This window comes from Sorex fumeus, unplaced genomic scaffold, assembly GCF_029834395.1.
Source record: "Sorex fumeus unplaced genomic scaffold, SorFum_2.1 ptg000006l, whole genome shotgun sequence".
Lineage (NCBI taxonomy): Eukaryota > Metazoa > Chordata > Mammalia > Eulipotyphla > Soricidae > Sorex > Sorex fumeus.
In genome coordinates, this window is record NW_026606063.1 from 7,768,929 (window position 1) to 7,785,654 (window position 16,726).

Below are 16,726 nucleotides of genomic sequence, written 5' to 3' on the forward strand. Positions count from 1 at the left end.
TTCAGTGGGCATCTGACTATTTTATCTCTGTGTTAGCAAGTGACAAAAGACAAGGGGCATTGATTTCACTGTTCATATTTGACTTTGTTGTAAATTATGACTTTCAAAATGAGTTTACAAGATGGTGGCAAGGAGGACCAAAGTTTTGAATGCTCATAGAGGGACTTTCAGAGTAGCATGCATGGGGGCGTGGGATGCCCTAGAGAGAGTGCCCTGGAGTCCTATCCCTGCTTACCCTCATTGACTGCTCCTTGGAAAAATCTCTCCTAATATGAAATCAATATATTGCTGCTATATTTGGGTTTAAGCATAGAGAAGATGCATTTTCTGGAGTCTTTGGTCTTTGGAACTTAATAAAGCAATTTCCCCAGGGTACTGAGGTACATAGCAGTAATTCCACTTGGTCTGATTCCAGTCTGCCTTGGTCTCTCTGTTTTCAGCTCCCAGCTTCACCCAGCCAGGGTCTGGAGAAAGATTAGCCATTATTGCCTCCAAGCTTATCCTAGATGGTCTTTGACCACAGACCCATAATCTGGCTGGTATATCTCAAGTCTCAGTTTCAGGTCTGTGCTCAGGATACAGGTTAGTTAATATCCTTCTCCCCGCCTGTGCCCGCCCAACACTTCTTTGGAGTGGAGGTGATAGTGTCCAGAGAGTGACTTCTCCTCTGGTCCCTAGATCTCCCAGATGGAGAGGAATTCTCTCAAGACCCTTCATTTCAAGAGGCTGCAATACTGATACAATCTTCTGCATGTGACAAGCAGGCCACATACCTATAGGAAAAGTTAGTGTTGGTTTTCTGGATATAGGAGATATGAATCCTATTGATTTTTTTCCTTAGACCTTCCTATCTTGTTTCCCCTCCTACCTCGAATCCTCCCAGATATTCTGGAGTGAAACTGAATGTACTTAAAATTAAAGGTAAAGGTAAAGGCCCTCCCGTTGATCATCGATTTGCTCGAGCGGGCCCAGTAACGTCTCCATTGGAGACTTTGTTGTTACTGTGTTTGGCATATCGAATACGTCACAGGGAGCTTGCCATGCTCTACCATGTGGGAGAGATACTCTCGGTAGCTTGCCGGGCTCTCCCAGAGGGGCGGAGGAATTGAACTCGGGTCGGCCATGTTGGCTGCATGCAAGGCAAACACCCTACCACTGTGCTATCTTTCTAAAAGTCAAGCATGGAGGCAGGAGACTTTTATTTTTTTTTAGATTTTTAGGAGACTTTTAGAAATATAATCTCCAACACTGCTCGGATCGGGACTGGGCCTCCTCCACCCAGATTCCCCATCTTCCAGTATGTAGGCATTACACCCACCAACTGCCCTGGTGCCATGTAAACCCATCAACGGCCAAGACCCAGAGACTATAAAAGCCGGCTCTCAGAAGTGGACGCACAGCATCTTATTATCTAGTTCTTTCTCTGGAGAACCTGGCAGTCCACTGAAAGTAACCTACCTGCACGGCAGAGTCTGGCAAACTCCCCGTGGCATATACAATATGCCAGAAACCAGTAACAATGATGGGTCTCATTCTCCTGACCCTGAAAGAGCCTCGAATGTGGCATTTTCTAAAATCTCAGGGCTAGGACGAAGGAGACGTTACTGGTGCCTGCTCGAGGAAATCGATGAACAACAGGATGAGAGTGATACAATGACAGTGATTTCTAAAAGATGCCCTTAGGATGTCCTGCATGAAGGTAAAGAACACCCGGACATTCCTTCAGGCTGCCTGGTTCCCAGTGACTGCCTCTGCTTCCAAGCAGGCAATTTGGAAGGGGCGTGGTCAGAGGACAGTAGTAAGAGTGACAAGGTGGACCTCTGACTGAGTTGTAAATCCCTCTGAGCAATGTCTTAACGCTTATCTGGAAGGTGGCAGCGTGACCTTCATGGTTCCCCCATTGTGCATTGTGAACTCTTGTTTGTTTGTTTGTTTGGAGGGAGGGAGGACCACACAGACAGTATTCAAGGCTTACTCCAGGCTCTTTGTTGAGGGATCCCTTTTGGCAGTGCTCGGGGTGCCACACATGATGTTAGGGATTAAACCCAGGTCAGCCACATGTAAGGCATGCACCTTACCACCATGCTGTCTCCCAGTCTCCTTATGCACTTTTTACAATGACACTTTAAATTCATCTTGGTAGCTTACCAATAGTAAAAATTACCCCGTTATTCCTCATTGTTCCTCCCTCTGCTCTTGGTCTCCTTTACTCCTGATGCTTCATCTCTCACTGTACTGCTCTTCCTCTTTCTTCTTGCTGCCCTCCTCGCCTCTTTCCTCCATCACCTCATCTTTAAAGCAAAATAGAACACAGTCATTAGAAAGGATTTCCTGGCATTGGCTGGGCGCCATGCTGAGGGGAGTACAGAGTCAAATTATTATGAAGAGTTCAATGGCTGTAAGAATGGCTCCTGCATGCTCCAGCGTCCACGTTTCCAGAACCTAATTCACTTACCAGACATGTCACCCCTGACACAGCTTCATTTGATGTCATCTTAAGGTCAGGAGAAGATTATCTGGGAAGTGAGTGTCTGAGCTGAGGCCCTCACATTCACTCTCCAGCTAAATAGAGTAGATGGGTGGTGGGGTGTCAAACAGGACCAGCCCAAGTCTGTCTGTGCCACAAGGAAATGTAGGATATGACTGGAAGGCCCAATGTGGGGTCCAGTCAGCAAAGGTCCTACTCGTAGAGAGGATGATGTCTGGGGAACAGAGGCAGAATAGCAGAGTGACCAAGTCACAGGCAGCTGCAGCACTAGCCTTACAGGAAGCTGACAGCCTTTCTTCACTTTCTCAGTGACTTAGATAAGTATTTCTCAATGACTTGCTGCCCTTGACCCACATCCAGTCTCTTGTTTCCTTCCTGTGGCCCCTCTGGTCTACCAGTTGGACCCCTAGTCTCTTGGTCCATCACACTACCAGGCCTCTAACAAATTTCACCCTAAAAAATCTTCCACTGGGGCTGCCAAGGCCTGTCTCCAGGGTGGAGCATCAGCCCAAGTGGGGGTTTCCATGGAAACAGGGCCAGCCTGGAGGGCCAGTGTGTGTTTTTCTAGGTCACCATCCTGGTTGGGCGGAGGGCAGTCTGGTCCTCAGGAGAAGACTGTGAGATCAGTGAGCCGTCCGCTCTTGCTGTTTAGTTCCTCGTCACTGTTCCTCCCCAAGTCTGAGTTGGGCAGAGAACTGGCATCAGGGCTTCTCACTCACGCCTGTGTCTTCCCAGCAGCACCTAAGGCACAAGCACCAAAGGCTGAGATAAAGTCCGTCTGGTCCTGCCTGCCCCCTTCCCCAACACATCTTCTTTATGACAAATTCAAGCACGTGTGGACTGTAGCTCCAACACCCATTTCTTAGACAATCATTGACTTTATCCTTAAGGATAAAGTCAAGCCCATCCTTCCAGCTTGTCTTCCCCTCTCATCCCATCACACTGTTGAGTCTTTGCAAGGTTTGTGAGCTTGCCAACCTGACCACATTCTAAGCTTCTCCTACTGTAAGTTCTTCAGGGAGCATCTCATTCTGCCTACAGAGAGACCTAACTGCCAAGGATGGAAGCTTGGACCACAGAAGTCTCTCAACAAATAGTTGTTGAACAGATAGAGTCATCTCAGTTTCATCCTTTGGTTCCAGAACACCGGGCATGCCGCTCAACCCTCAAATCTTAGATTCAACCCCATTTCCAAAGGGCATAATAACCCCCACTCAGAAAATTGTGGACAAAGATTGCATTCATCTGGGGGACATAAAGTAACAAAATAGGAGATTAATACCCAAGAATAGCTGAGATCAGTACGAGGAGGATTACTCCATGGCTTAAAGGCCAGCCAGGCACGCTAGGGGTAAGGGCAGCTCAGATAGAGAAGGGAGAACCAAATAAAGGGTGTTGGGAGGATCCTCCCAGGATGGGAGATGCATGTTGAAAGTAGGCTATGGACCGAACATGATTGCCACTCAATGCCTCTTTTGCAGACCACAACACCCAAAAGGAGAGAGAGAACAAAAGGGAATGCCCTGCCACAGAGGCAGGGTGGGATGGGGGGGATGGGTGTGGGAGGGATACTGGGATCCCTGGTTGTAGAAAATGGGCACTGGTGGAGGGATGGGTATTTGATCATTGTATAATTGAAACACAAGCACAAAAATTTGTAAGTCTACAACTGTACCTCATGGTGTTTCACTAATAAAGATTAAAAAAAATTGTGGGATTTACAAGGTTGGTATTTATACAGCATTTAGAATAGGGCCCACATGCTTAATAGGCACAAGGGAGGAACTGGTTTTTCCCTTCATTTTTTAATCCCAGATTATTATTATGCTGGGTAATAATTTAAAGGCATGGAACAAATCAGCTCTCTATTTTGCCCTCCTTTCTTCTTTATTACCTCCTTCTGTGGTTGGGGAAGGCACCGAATAATGGGTTGGAAGAAAAGAAGGAATTTCCTTGAATGAGATAAACTTGGGTAGAGCAGTGGCCCCTCTGTGTCTCCGCTCCTTCAAAAGGACAATGGGAAGACAGAGAAGTTGTCCTATTGTCCCTCCCAGCTCTCCTCCTCCCCCTCCCTCCTCCCCGGACTTCGCATAGAGGTCAACAGATTATAAAGTACTGTTGTTCTCAGAGCAAAAGGAGCACAGCCTCAGAAGAGGGAGGATTTGGGCTTCTCTATTTTCATGCTAGTCGAGTTTATTTCAGTGACACAGGTGAAGAATGTTCTAAACTGCATCATCATGACAATGCCCCTTGCTAACAGCACAAGGATTTCCAGTGTAGTTTACTTCAATAGAGCCTGGGGCTTTGTGCAGACAGTCTCATTAATTCTCCTGGTATCCCTGAAGTGGGATGGGCACACGTGATGAGTCCTCTCTTTGATGATGAGAAACAACGCTTCAAAATGGTTAAGTAGCTCCCCAAGGTCATGGGGAGCCATGCTGCTCCCCAGCCACTCCAGCCTCTGTGACACACCAGCCCCACCCTGGGGAGAAATCTTTGTGCCAACACAAGGGACTGGTGTCTCAAGAGTTGGTTTCCAGCAGGACAAATTCTTTCTCCTTAAAATGAGAGGGGTGACAAACGTAGAAAGGGAAATGGAAAGAATGGAAGTTCCTGGGAACTGTTCTTAGTCTAATACACTAATACTCAACTGTTCTTAGTCTATCACTCCGAGTAATACTTATTCTAATACTCCACCCCACCCTTCCTAAACAGCCCTGCCCTGGACCAGCCAAGGGTCCATCTCAAGTAATGGGCATTAGAGCTGGAGGTAGTTGCCATGTAAACGGGGCCAGCTGAGTCTGAGGTCCCTAGAGATCTGGTGTGTGTTTCTCAGTCACCTTGCTGTTGGCCTGAAAGGATTCAGTCCTGCTCGGGAAAATTCAGTGGGCATCTGTCCTTGGATCCCTCTGCTAGCTGCGCTTCCTTCACCTTGCTCCTCTCCAGGGTAACTGTCATCTCTGACAGGAGGCTTAGAATGGAGAGTGGCAGTTCTGACTGGTCCACCCAGCAAGGTCCCTCCATCATTTGTCCTGTTCTCACCCTTGCAGGCTCTGTGACCCTGAATTGTGCAACTTTCTGAGACTCAATATTTTCATGGGCATAATGGGGTGAAATCAGCAACAGGACAAGTGCAAGGACTAGAAGAGGGAGATATTAGAGAGTCATCAGGGTCTGGTGTCTGTATACGTAGTGAAGACCCTCTCTGCCATGCTGGGATCCACCTACATCTGTGAAAACAGGGCCATCCCCTCCCCAGGGTTCCCAATGGCTATGGTTTCTCGACTTGAAACCTCAGTTCAACAGAACAATCTCTTGTTTCTGGGTCATGTATGGCTTCTTGTCCAGCCACCCCAGAGACTGCCAGGCCCTGAGAGTCTTCCCATGGGGCCTTTCCATTGTTACGACCTGGCACGCCACACTGCTAGTTCTCTGTGTCACTTGCATTTTTACGCTATTTATTTCATGCCTGGGAAAGCACTCGGAGACCACAAGATGAAAGGCCCAATTCAAAGTCTTCTTTTTGATTATTATTCTAGTCAACATGTTCTAGGGGGCAGAAAATGGCTTGAGATCACAGTAAATTTGGTAAAGAGAAGAGGGTAAGCCAGCCACCGAAATGGACCCAGAATAGACGATCTTGTTACCCTGCTAATGGAAGCACTCAGACACAAGGTGTGGGTGCATGAGTGTGTGTGTGTCTGTGTGGGTGTGTGTACGTGTATGCATATGCATTTGTGGTCAGACCACATGGAAAGTAATGGCTGCTCTGTGGCTCCCACAAATTACTACAAATACCAGTCTTTCTCAGCTGCTGAAAGCCCGTGAGTCCACTCTGGCAGGCTGGGTAGGACTAGTGACCAGGTACTAGTCTGTGAAGCAGAGCTTCCTGGAGAAGAGGAGGCACTACAGTGCTCACAGAGCACTTGCTGGGACCTTTACGTCATGTCTAGATAGTCACAAATGTAGAGACTTAGGGACACAAGTTCTCAAGGGGCAACATTAAATGCTGCCTTGCCTCCACTGTCCAGTAGCTTTGACCATGAATGAGAAGTCTCTGGGGGTCCACATGCATGTACCATCCTCACCATGCAAGGGACCCTTGGGGTCTAGATTCCTGACTTGGCTCTCACCTGGATTCTCACCAGCATGTTGCATGTGACTCTGAACAATAGCCTTCATAAAAAGGTTTTCCTAATTCACGGTAAAGCTGTGATCCAAGAATTGTGAATAAAATTGTTCTCTCTGTTCTCAGGACCAACAAGGCAACGTGATACTGTGCTCCATAAGCAACCTGAGTGCCACTGTGTGGCACAGCAGGGAGCCCTGGGGGTTAGGAAACAGGATGACCCTGCTCTGGTATTGCCTTGGTTCACTCGGATCCATGGAGCTCCCGGGAGGAAAGGGGGCACCTTGGGGACACAGGGGTGAGGGTTGGGCATTTAAGCATGCGTAGGAGATGGATAAGCAGGGGCAGAAGGATGTGATAGAGAAATTTTGCCTTGAGCACAAGACTGGAGGCCCAGGTGTAAAGGAGAGCCCCTGCGTGACAGGAAGCCAAGTGGTCTCCTTCTCCTGTGGTCTTTCCATGTCCCTATCACAGACACAGGACCCATGTTTTCTGCCCATGGGGCTCCAGAGCTGTGCCCCTCATTAGTGGCAGAGGTGGTCCACCTTAAATGAACTCAGGAGAGGTGCACTTGGCCTTGCCAGTCAGGGAAAAACAAGAGAGAGAGAGAGAGAGAGAGAGAGAGAGAGAGAGAGAGAGAGAGATAAAGAGAGAGAGAGAGAGAGAGAGAGAGAGAGAGAGAGAGAGAGAGAGAGAAACAGAGACACAGACACAGAGACAGACACAGAGACAGACAGAGAGAGGTACACCTTCCCTGCAGGGAGGGAGTGGGGATCTGAGAACGGTGAATGGTAGCGGGGATGTTTAGTTGCTTTAGGGTTCCACCCACCTGACATGAATCGCTCTGGTGTGAATGGGCCAGCTGGAAAGAGGCTTGAAGGATACTGTGGGCCTGGCAAGAACCCAGCCCGCCCTTTCTAGCCTGGCACAGTGTGGAGACTGCAGGTGGGCACAGGATAAAGGCCACATCTGCGACTACCCACCCCCGCCGCTCTGAAAAGCACACCCTGGTTTTTCAGCCTCAATGAAGTAAATGCCTGCTCTGACTCCAGCCATCAGGCGAGTGTTGTCTAGGCTGAATAGTGTCAGCTGGGCCCTGTGAAGCTGAAGCCATTTCCCAGGGACTGACAACCCAGCCCAGAAGACCTGGGCATTGGCCACCACACCCGCTCACCCCACCACTTGACAACTGTATAACTATTGACTTGGCCACAATACGTTTTACATTGGGTGGCACAAAATCATTAGGGAAGAATGCATTATTAAGTGTGTTTTCAGAGAAGAGATGTGTGGGGAGGTTAGGAGGCTATTCCTGATGGCTTTGTGGTTGGAAGGATAAAAGTAATGTGTGTTCAAGGTAAGGCAGGAGCTGTTTCAAGGAGCACACAGACTAGAAGCATTGATGTGATTTATTGATGTGGGTTTGGACTCGTGCTCCCTGGTGACCCTGGCACTCGCAGACACCACCAGCACACATGCATACAGCTTCATTATTTACACAGATGCCGGTCTCACTCATCTGCTCACTGCATGATGAACCTCAGCTTCGGAATAAATAGACACAGTGCAACATGTCAGTTAAAGCCTGGAAGAGACGCATGCCAACTGGTGAAGCTAGGGGAGTGAGGATGGGGGCAGTTGGCAGAGTCTCAGATGAATGAGTGAACAAGAGAGCAGCAGCTGGTCAGTGGCACTTGGGATCTCTGGACATGGTGGCCGAGGTCACTCCAAAGAGAAGAAAATTCCTGCTTCCTGTTCATGCTGTGTTGGGAAATGGTTTTCCCCCAACGTGCTTGGACACATTACGGACAGAGTCCGGGCAGACGTGGGGTGAAGGATGACGGGCACGCAGAGAAACTCCCTCCAGGAGCCCCTTTATTGCCAATACACAAATATTTTACAGGGGGTCTCAGCTTAAAAGGATGGTCCTATCACAGAAAGTTCAGCATTATTGGCCTATCACCTCTCCAACTCTGCTTTGCCCTAGTCCAATCCCAATCAAGGCTAGATGCTGCAGTTAGGATGACTTGCTAAGCATACATGACAGTTTCTGTGTCTTGGGCTCATGTGACCAGGAGGTCAAGTGAGGCTCAAGGCTCAACACCTGGTGCTGGCTGTCACCCTATTCTTGCCAACTTGGCCCAGATACTCTCTCTTGCGAGGCTTCGCTTCTGGGCCACTTTGTAAGGTTGGGTCTTATCTGCTCCTGTGCCTATCACCATGTTCCACAACGTTGGATTCTGAAACAGAGATGGGAGCATACATCCTCAAGAATAGCATGCCTGGGGTCTAAAGAGTCAACTCAGGATTTAGATGGAGTGACACCAAGTATTTATTTATTTTTTTTGTAGGAGTTAAGTTTGAGTTACAGGCAATAAAGTAGAGGTTTTTAAGCTGGTGGTTGGATCTGTAAGCTACTATTCAGGGGAAAGATTGGGCCTGGGGAAATAAATTTAGTAGCATTAGTGCAGAGATGGTATTTAAAGCTACAAGACTAGATGAGATCACGTTGGGAATGAATTTTGATGGCGAGGAGAAAAGAACACCAAGTGTCTCCACTTTGAACAACCGTTAAATAATAAAACAAGATTCCCCCAAGGGTTTGAGAATGAGAGAGAGAGTATTTTCATGTCAGACAAGGAGAAATGCAATGACTCCATCATCTTCCAAATGCCCTGGGATTTTGACAGGATAAAGCCAGAGTGTGGAAGGAAGAGGATTATCTGGGGCCATGTGATCCCCATGGACCCATCAGCACTTTGGTAAAATCAAGTTCCTAAGTCTGGAAGTGCATGGTTAGAACAAGTCCCTTTATTCTTGTTCAGTGGGGTCTAGTAGAGGCTGGTGTCCTGGAACCCCTGAAATGCATGGTCATGAATCATTGTCAGCTGGTTCAAATCATGGTGAAGAAATACACTATTCAGCTGTGAGATCTCCCTGGCAATCGCTACTAGAGATTGGAGAGTGTTCCTTGTGTACATCCTGGAAAACAGTCGAGAAGAGTTAGGGTCTAGTCAAGAAGAGTCAATCTCCTGCCTCTAAGCCTGGTCCGAAGAATCACGGTAACTCAGTACTGAGTGTAACAAGATGTGACAAGGACAAGAAGCGGGAGAAGGACCAGCAGGGGGCAGTGTTGCTGAGAGTTCTAGTAAGAGGGTTAAAGTGACCTAGACTGGGGTACAGCAGACACATGATTTGACTATGATTAAGGAGAAAATGGGAGGAGGAAAGTGCTACAAGACCAGAGACCTGGATTAAGGCGCTAAAGAGGAATGGAATAATGAGCCATGAATGAAAGAAAGTGTGAAGTCCAGGAGAGTTCTTCCTTTCCGTCTCTTTGAAAGATGGTATGTTTGCTGTGGATGAAGCTGACTTGGCAGAGGCCAAGAAGAGGGGGGTCAGCGCAATAGCAGATTCCCCAAGATGGAATGAGATCAGCGCCATTTGGAGGTCTATGACTAGGAACTTCCAGGAGATGTCTCAGCTTAGGGGTGTCTTCTTCCTCCCTAGGACCCTCCTCCTCCACCATCACCACAATCAACTGCTCAGGGCAGCTGTCAAGAAAGAGACAAAGGATTGGTTGGTATGGGCTTGGGAGTGATTGATTTTCGTGGGGACCTGGTACCTAGGCTGAGGGGGGGGGGATATAGGATGGAAAAAAGAGAAGAGGGGCTGGGAGATTCACTGTCCAGATACCCTGCAGGTGTGCAAAAAAACTTGGGCATCATTGGGGAACACTGGAGCAGTCACAGTGCCCTGGGGTTGCTTGCATATCTGCTTTTCTCTCCTGGAAGCTGAGTGGCAGGGTCTGGGTTTTGCTGGTGGTCCTCACTGAACACTGGGTACCTGGAACTCTGGCTCTTGCCTTCTCTGCTTTCCTTTGCCCCCTCCCACAAGACCCAAGGTTCACTCTACCTTTGGGCCTGAATTCACACCTCCCCCACACCAAGTGCATGCTGGTTACTGGCAAGGCTCACCTTATTATGCATATTTCAGTCTTCAGCATGAAGACTGAAGGTGGGAATACTGGCTTCCAGGTCCCTAGAAAATTGTTTAAGATTTTCCTTCTATATCTGATGAAAAAGTCCAGAATAGAATTGGTTGGTCCCCAGATAATGTCTTTCTGCTATCATTTCTCCAAAATGACTCAGAGGAAATGTGTGAAGAGGCTAAGAAACGATGCTAGTTGATTCCATCAAGTCAACCCATCTTATTTCACCCTGACATCCATGCTGCTTGAGACTGGGTGACATGGCTGAGCCAGGAGGCCTTACATCCCATGGAGCTACTTGGGAACAGGCTTCAGTTCATCAGACTTCCAAAGCTTACTAAAATGTGTAGCTTGGATGAGCTGGCCACGATGCTGAGAGCCTTAAATGCATGATTATGTTTCTTCCAACAACCTTGCAAACGTGCAGGCAACCTATTTGCACATATGGACCACGTACTGTGCTAAGTGCTTTGAGTACATGTTCACTTTTTCCAGCAATCTTGAGAGTAGGAACTCTAATTGGACTTCATGCTACGACATAGAACCCCAAATGGAGAAAACGGTAGTTACCTTCTCGCCAATAGGCAGAAAGGTGACCTGAAAAGCAGAGCAGATAGGTCAGCTGCTATAGCTACCCACCTTTCTTTTTTTTTTTTTTAATTTTTATTAGTGAAACACCATGAGGTACAGTTGTAGACTTGCAAATTTTTGTGCTTGGGTTTCAGTTATACAATGATTGAGTACTCACCCCTCCACCAGTGCCCATTCTCCACCACCACGGATCTCAGTATCCCTCCCACCCCCCCAACCCCCTCATTCCACCCTGCCTCTGTGGCAGGGCTTTCCCTTTTGTTCTCTCTCTCCTTTTGGGTGTTGTGGTCTGCAAAAGAGGCATTGAGTAGCAATCATGTTCGGTCCATAGTCTACTTTAAACATGCATCTCCCATCCTGCTAGGATCCTCCAAACACCCTTTATTTGCTACCCACCTTTCAACTCCAGTCATTGGTAGGTTGAAATAAGGACGTCTCCTGTTCTAGTTTTGGGGTGTGTGGTGAGGTTTAACCATGAGCAACTTGCGCAACAAAAGGCTATGCTAGCCACCCAGGGCAGGGACTTTCTGAGCACACACGAAGAAGGTTTGGAGATGGGAGAATAGGTTTTGAGTATGTTATGGAAGAAGCTAGAAAAATGTTCCTGCTATTGGTTTCTCGTCTTTCTTGTTGTCCCCTTCACCAAGTCAATCTGGGGACTTTACGGGAGAGTGTGATCTTCTGAGGCAAATGAGGGCATCCTGGGCTCAGTTCCCAGTTCTATTCTTTAACCCTCTGTGATTCCGTGCTGGGACCTGTGCAGAGAGGTGATAATGCTTATCTCTGAGTCACTGCAACTGTCACGTGAGATGAGGTGGGCTCAGAGCCCAGCACCGTGCTGGGCCTGTGGAAGCTGCAGAAGAAATTCCCTGTCTTCCCTCCTCCCCTCACTGAGTCTTGCTACACATCTAGCTACTAATAAAAGATTCTCCAACCCTTCCATTTTAACAGAAAAGGCTTTGCCTGACATAAAACATTAGCAAATAGTGATTGAGCCAGACATTTTCCGGGAGGTACCGTGTAAGAGCATGCAGCCTCAAATGTGTTCATTTGATTTGTAGATATATAGTAATTACTTTCACCGCACAAAACCCACTTGAGGTACCATTAAGTCAAAAAATAACGCTGTTTTTGCTCCTTTTTTTCCAGCCCCTTTTCTCTCATGAAAGTCAGAAATATTTATCTTGTGGTTTCCTGAACTTCTGATTATGGGGAAACCCATCATCTTGCTCACACCCTCACCTACTTCTGAAAATAACACAATTGTTAAAACTAATAACTTCTGAGTGCAATTTCAATTCTTTCATTGATAAGGCAATAGCCCAAGCAAACAACATGAGATGAAGTTGCAAGTCTGTCCATAAAGGGGAGTAGAAGCATTACTGGATGAGATGGATTGAAGTACTCTATAAAGTTGCACAAATTCTTAGATGCAGAAAAGATGGGATAGAGTGAGGCAGCTGGACTTCTATCTCATCTCCTACAGATTTCCTGCCTTGGTTTCAAGACTATGATTTTTTAGATCTGGTTACATGTACTGAGGTCTTGAAGGCTAATTCAACTTCCTTTCCCTCTCATCTTCCAATGATGAATTTCCCGTTGATATGCTTTCTTTGATAAGCAGAATGAGAGACAGCTCCAAGATCCTAAGAACACTATTTTTTTTTATGTCCAGGTCACAGCTCCTTGGAGTCTCCGACCAGCACACCTTTGCTGCCTCCTGATTCTTTTACATGGAATCTCACCTGGATAATGAAAGATTCCTTTCCTTTCCTGTCTCATCGAAGCCGATACGGTAAGTGTGTTTGGAATAGTTATTTGTGAAATACAATTACCATCTCATAGTTAAGGAAGCTGTGATTTCAGCATGTGTTTCCTGGATCTCTGGGGATTCTGCCTCCTGCACACATGGAAGTGCTTCCCTGTTCCTTCCATCCATCCCCAATCCAGCCTACTCCACCCCCCCCAATCCAGCCCACTCCCCCACCCCCATCTTCCCACCAAAATTGGTCTCTCTATGGAGAGCTTAATTTTGTGTGTCCTTGGGAAGCTTGGGCCGTTGCTGCTACCATTCCCTCAACTATTAGACAAGACAGCATTTGTGGGATCCCCCAACCACTCATTAGCAGCAGTACTCATTTGCATTTTCACTCTGTTTTTTGAGACAAACTTCTTATCCCTGAGTGTTTCTAATAACGGTGATGATTTGACAGAGGGTTGTGATGATGATGGTTGCAGGTCTTCCAGCACCCCTCAAGTGACCCCCTTACATTTGGGTAGTTCCTTAAAAGATCCCAAGCGTGTTCTTAGACTTGATGTCAGGTCGTTTGGTTTTGCCACAACCTTGGAGGTTGAGAGGCCAGACTGTGTTCACTGTTACAGAGAGGAAAACCAAGTTTACTAAGATCCTACTGGCTAGATTCTCTAAGTACTGAAGCAGAGTTCCTCCCTGAGGTTCACTTCTCCCCGAGACCACCTCTTTGGCTGCCCTTTTTTGTGCTCAGGGCTGCAGAAATTGTGGTACTTGGGAAAGGAGGTCTTTTTCTGTGTCCATCCTAATAGCTCAGAGTCCTTGGCCCTTCACAGAGAACGGAGCAGGTTTGGGGAGAGTTGATGTATTTGCACATGAACATTTCTCTTCTCTGAACTTCTCCAGAGAAAACCCATCAGGGTGGCCACAAGGGCTTGTTTACTTCCCTTCAGATCCCCTCACAAAGAGGAAACCCTAAAAGCCTTCTGCATAATGAATGGAGAGCACCTCTGGAAATAGCTCCTCTCATCAGACCTGATTCAGTAATGCATATACGGATCCACACTGCACTGAGTTCTGAATTCCCTTCTGGGCTTCGTTCCTGATCCCAGTCTCTCTGCCTCTGGACCTGGTAATTTAGAGAAGCACTAAATCTACATCTTCTGCCCTCTGCAGTGCCCATCCCTGTGCAGTTAGCCTGGGCTCATATGATCAGTACATTTAAATTCAAACTTCCAAAAGTAAATGCACCAAGAACTCTTACCTGAGGATTCCCCACTGCTGGCATGTTCCTAGTAACTCCTCAGCCTCCATAGCAGGAGAGAAAGATCAGCAGTTGTCAAGAGATCCCAGATAAGGATCCCTTCTTGATTTCATTGAAGCCAGACATTGAGTGCCATCTTCTGATAAGGATAAGTGTCTATAAATAATTGAATTCCTTTGTGTCATTACTGCTTTTGAGCCAGGCTTCTGATACAACTGGTCTTTGGGTGACATTTTTAATTTGTTCAAAGTCATTCTCTCCACAGAAACTTTTATAAATGCAGAATGTGCCCGAGTAGGGAGCTCTCTATCCTGCTCGACACGGTAACATTGTGTTCTCTGTGGAGTTCAGAAAGAAGTGCAGTGGGAAAGGGAAAAGGAACTACAAACAGTGGGGTTGTAAACGCTTCTTCCTAATGCACACCTGGCTTTGACACAGTCACTTTCTATTCCCAGACTGCTTCTTTTCTTCATAAATTAGGGAGACCGTATGGTGTATCTTTTGGGGGTAAAGAAATGGAGCTGCACGATTCTTTTCATACTCTCTTTGTGATGTAACTCCTCAAGATTTTCTTTCTGGATGGAGGAGAACCTGGCAGGCTACCAAAAGTATCCTGCCCACACAGCAGAGTCTGGCAAACTCCCAGTGGCGTATTCAATATGCCAAAAACCAGTAACAATGATGGGTCTCATTCTTCTGACCCTGAAAGAGTCTGAATTGTGGCACTTTCTAAAATCTCAGGGCTAAAATGAAGGAGATGTTACTGGTGCCTGCTCGAGGAAATCAATGAACAACAGGATGATAGTGATGGAGGAGAGGATCCAAACCTTTGGCTTGACATTAGCCAAAGACTCCTTGGGTTTGCCCTCTTATAGCACCATAATTGCTGTTGGTTCTTAGGCTGGAAAGAGCTATGAAAATTGGCTCCTTAGTAGAACGTTGTGGGGATTTCAGGACCTTTTCATCTTTACTTCATTTGTTTGAGACTCTGAAGCATCCATCTGCCCTCCATGTGTGGTCTAGGATTAGAGACAGGAGGTGATATAAACACAAAGTTGAGTGAGTTGCACTCTTGCCCTCCCCAAATTCATGTTAGAAAAATAATGCTGTAGGTGCCTCTGTGGGGTGCTGTGGAGTAGAGAAGTTGAGGGTTTTGCCAAGATGTATGAGAGCAAATGGAAGACTGAGTCAAGGTTAACATCTGAATCCCCCTTAAGAATGTCAGTGGACCCTTAGTCCACATGTGTCTAGGAACTGAAGAGGCCGTCAGACTTATGGGTGATAAATCCTTTACCTTTCAACTGCTGTGAAAGACATTTTAAGAAATGTTAACAACTTCATTAATTTTAAGGCCTCAAACTTGGGCAGGGAAGTTTGACTGGAAAATTGCCGCCTGAAGGGATATCGTTCTTTAGAGGGTGAGAAGTGACTGATTCGCAGGGAGTCCCTATAGACACCTGGGGGGAGGGGAGTGTTGGGTTCACTCCCATCTAAGGAGAGTTTGGGGGCTGGAAGGGGACGTGGCCCTAGCCTGATGGGACAAGTCCAGCCCCCTCAGAAAAGGCATCCATACCTTGAATCTAGGGTGACTCTCGGCTGAAGGGTGTTTTATGAGAAAAGAAGAAGTGGAGAGAGGCTAATAAGATTTACTCACCCCCAGCCTGTAATTATCTGCTTGAAGAAAAAGTTTGACCTACCTTTGTGAAGGCTTCCCATATTTCTTCCAATTTACATCGGGGCCTTTTATATTGTGTAAGATATATTTTCTTCAGGGGCATTTGGTATCAGATTCCAGAGCTTTCTGGCCTCTTTTCTTGAATGACAAGGAGTTTGCTAATTCCATGGCTGGAAGCACATCCCTCTGAAGCTTTTGAGGAAGCAAAAACAAAGGCCCTCCCCGCCCCCTCCCTTGTCATCTGACACCTTAAGTCTTATTTCTACCCTTGGCTTAAAGGGTCACATTTCTCCTTCCCTTTCAGATGAGCTTTGGGTTCCATCAAGCAGCTCCACAGTGGATTAGCTGGAATTCCAGAGCCACTGGGCCAAGTGGAGTTCGTGTTGGTTCACTCAGTTTGGGAAGAGTCAGATCAACAGTTAAAATCTAAGAATCATAGGCCGGAGAGCTAGGACAGCAAGTAAGGCACATGTCGTCAACCCAGGCTCTGTCCTTGGCACCTGAGCCCTTTCAGTGATTCCTGAGCACAGAGCCAGGATTAAGCCCTGACCATAGATGGCTGTGGTTTGAAAACAAAACAGAACAAAACCCCTTATAATCAAAGTTTCTTCCCTGGAGAAGGCAAAGAAGGACTTTATTTATTTAAGAGAAAAGTTTAATACTCTACAAACCTCTTTCTTTTGTATCCCTTTCTTTCTTACTTCTGTTATAAAGTTGTGATGGGCAAAACTTTTTATTCTTCAGATTTAGAATCATGTGACTTGAAGACCAGGGGATTTTATTAAATATTTCCCTACACTTGGGAATGAGTGAGCAATTAGAAAAAAGACTGCCACAG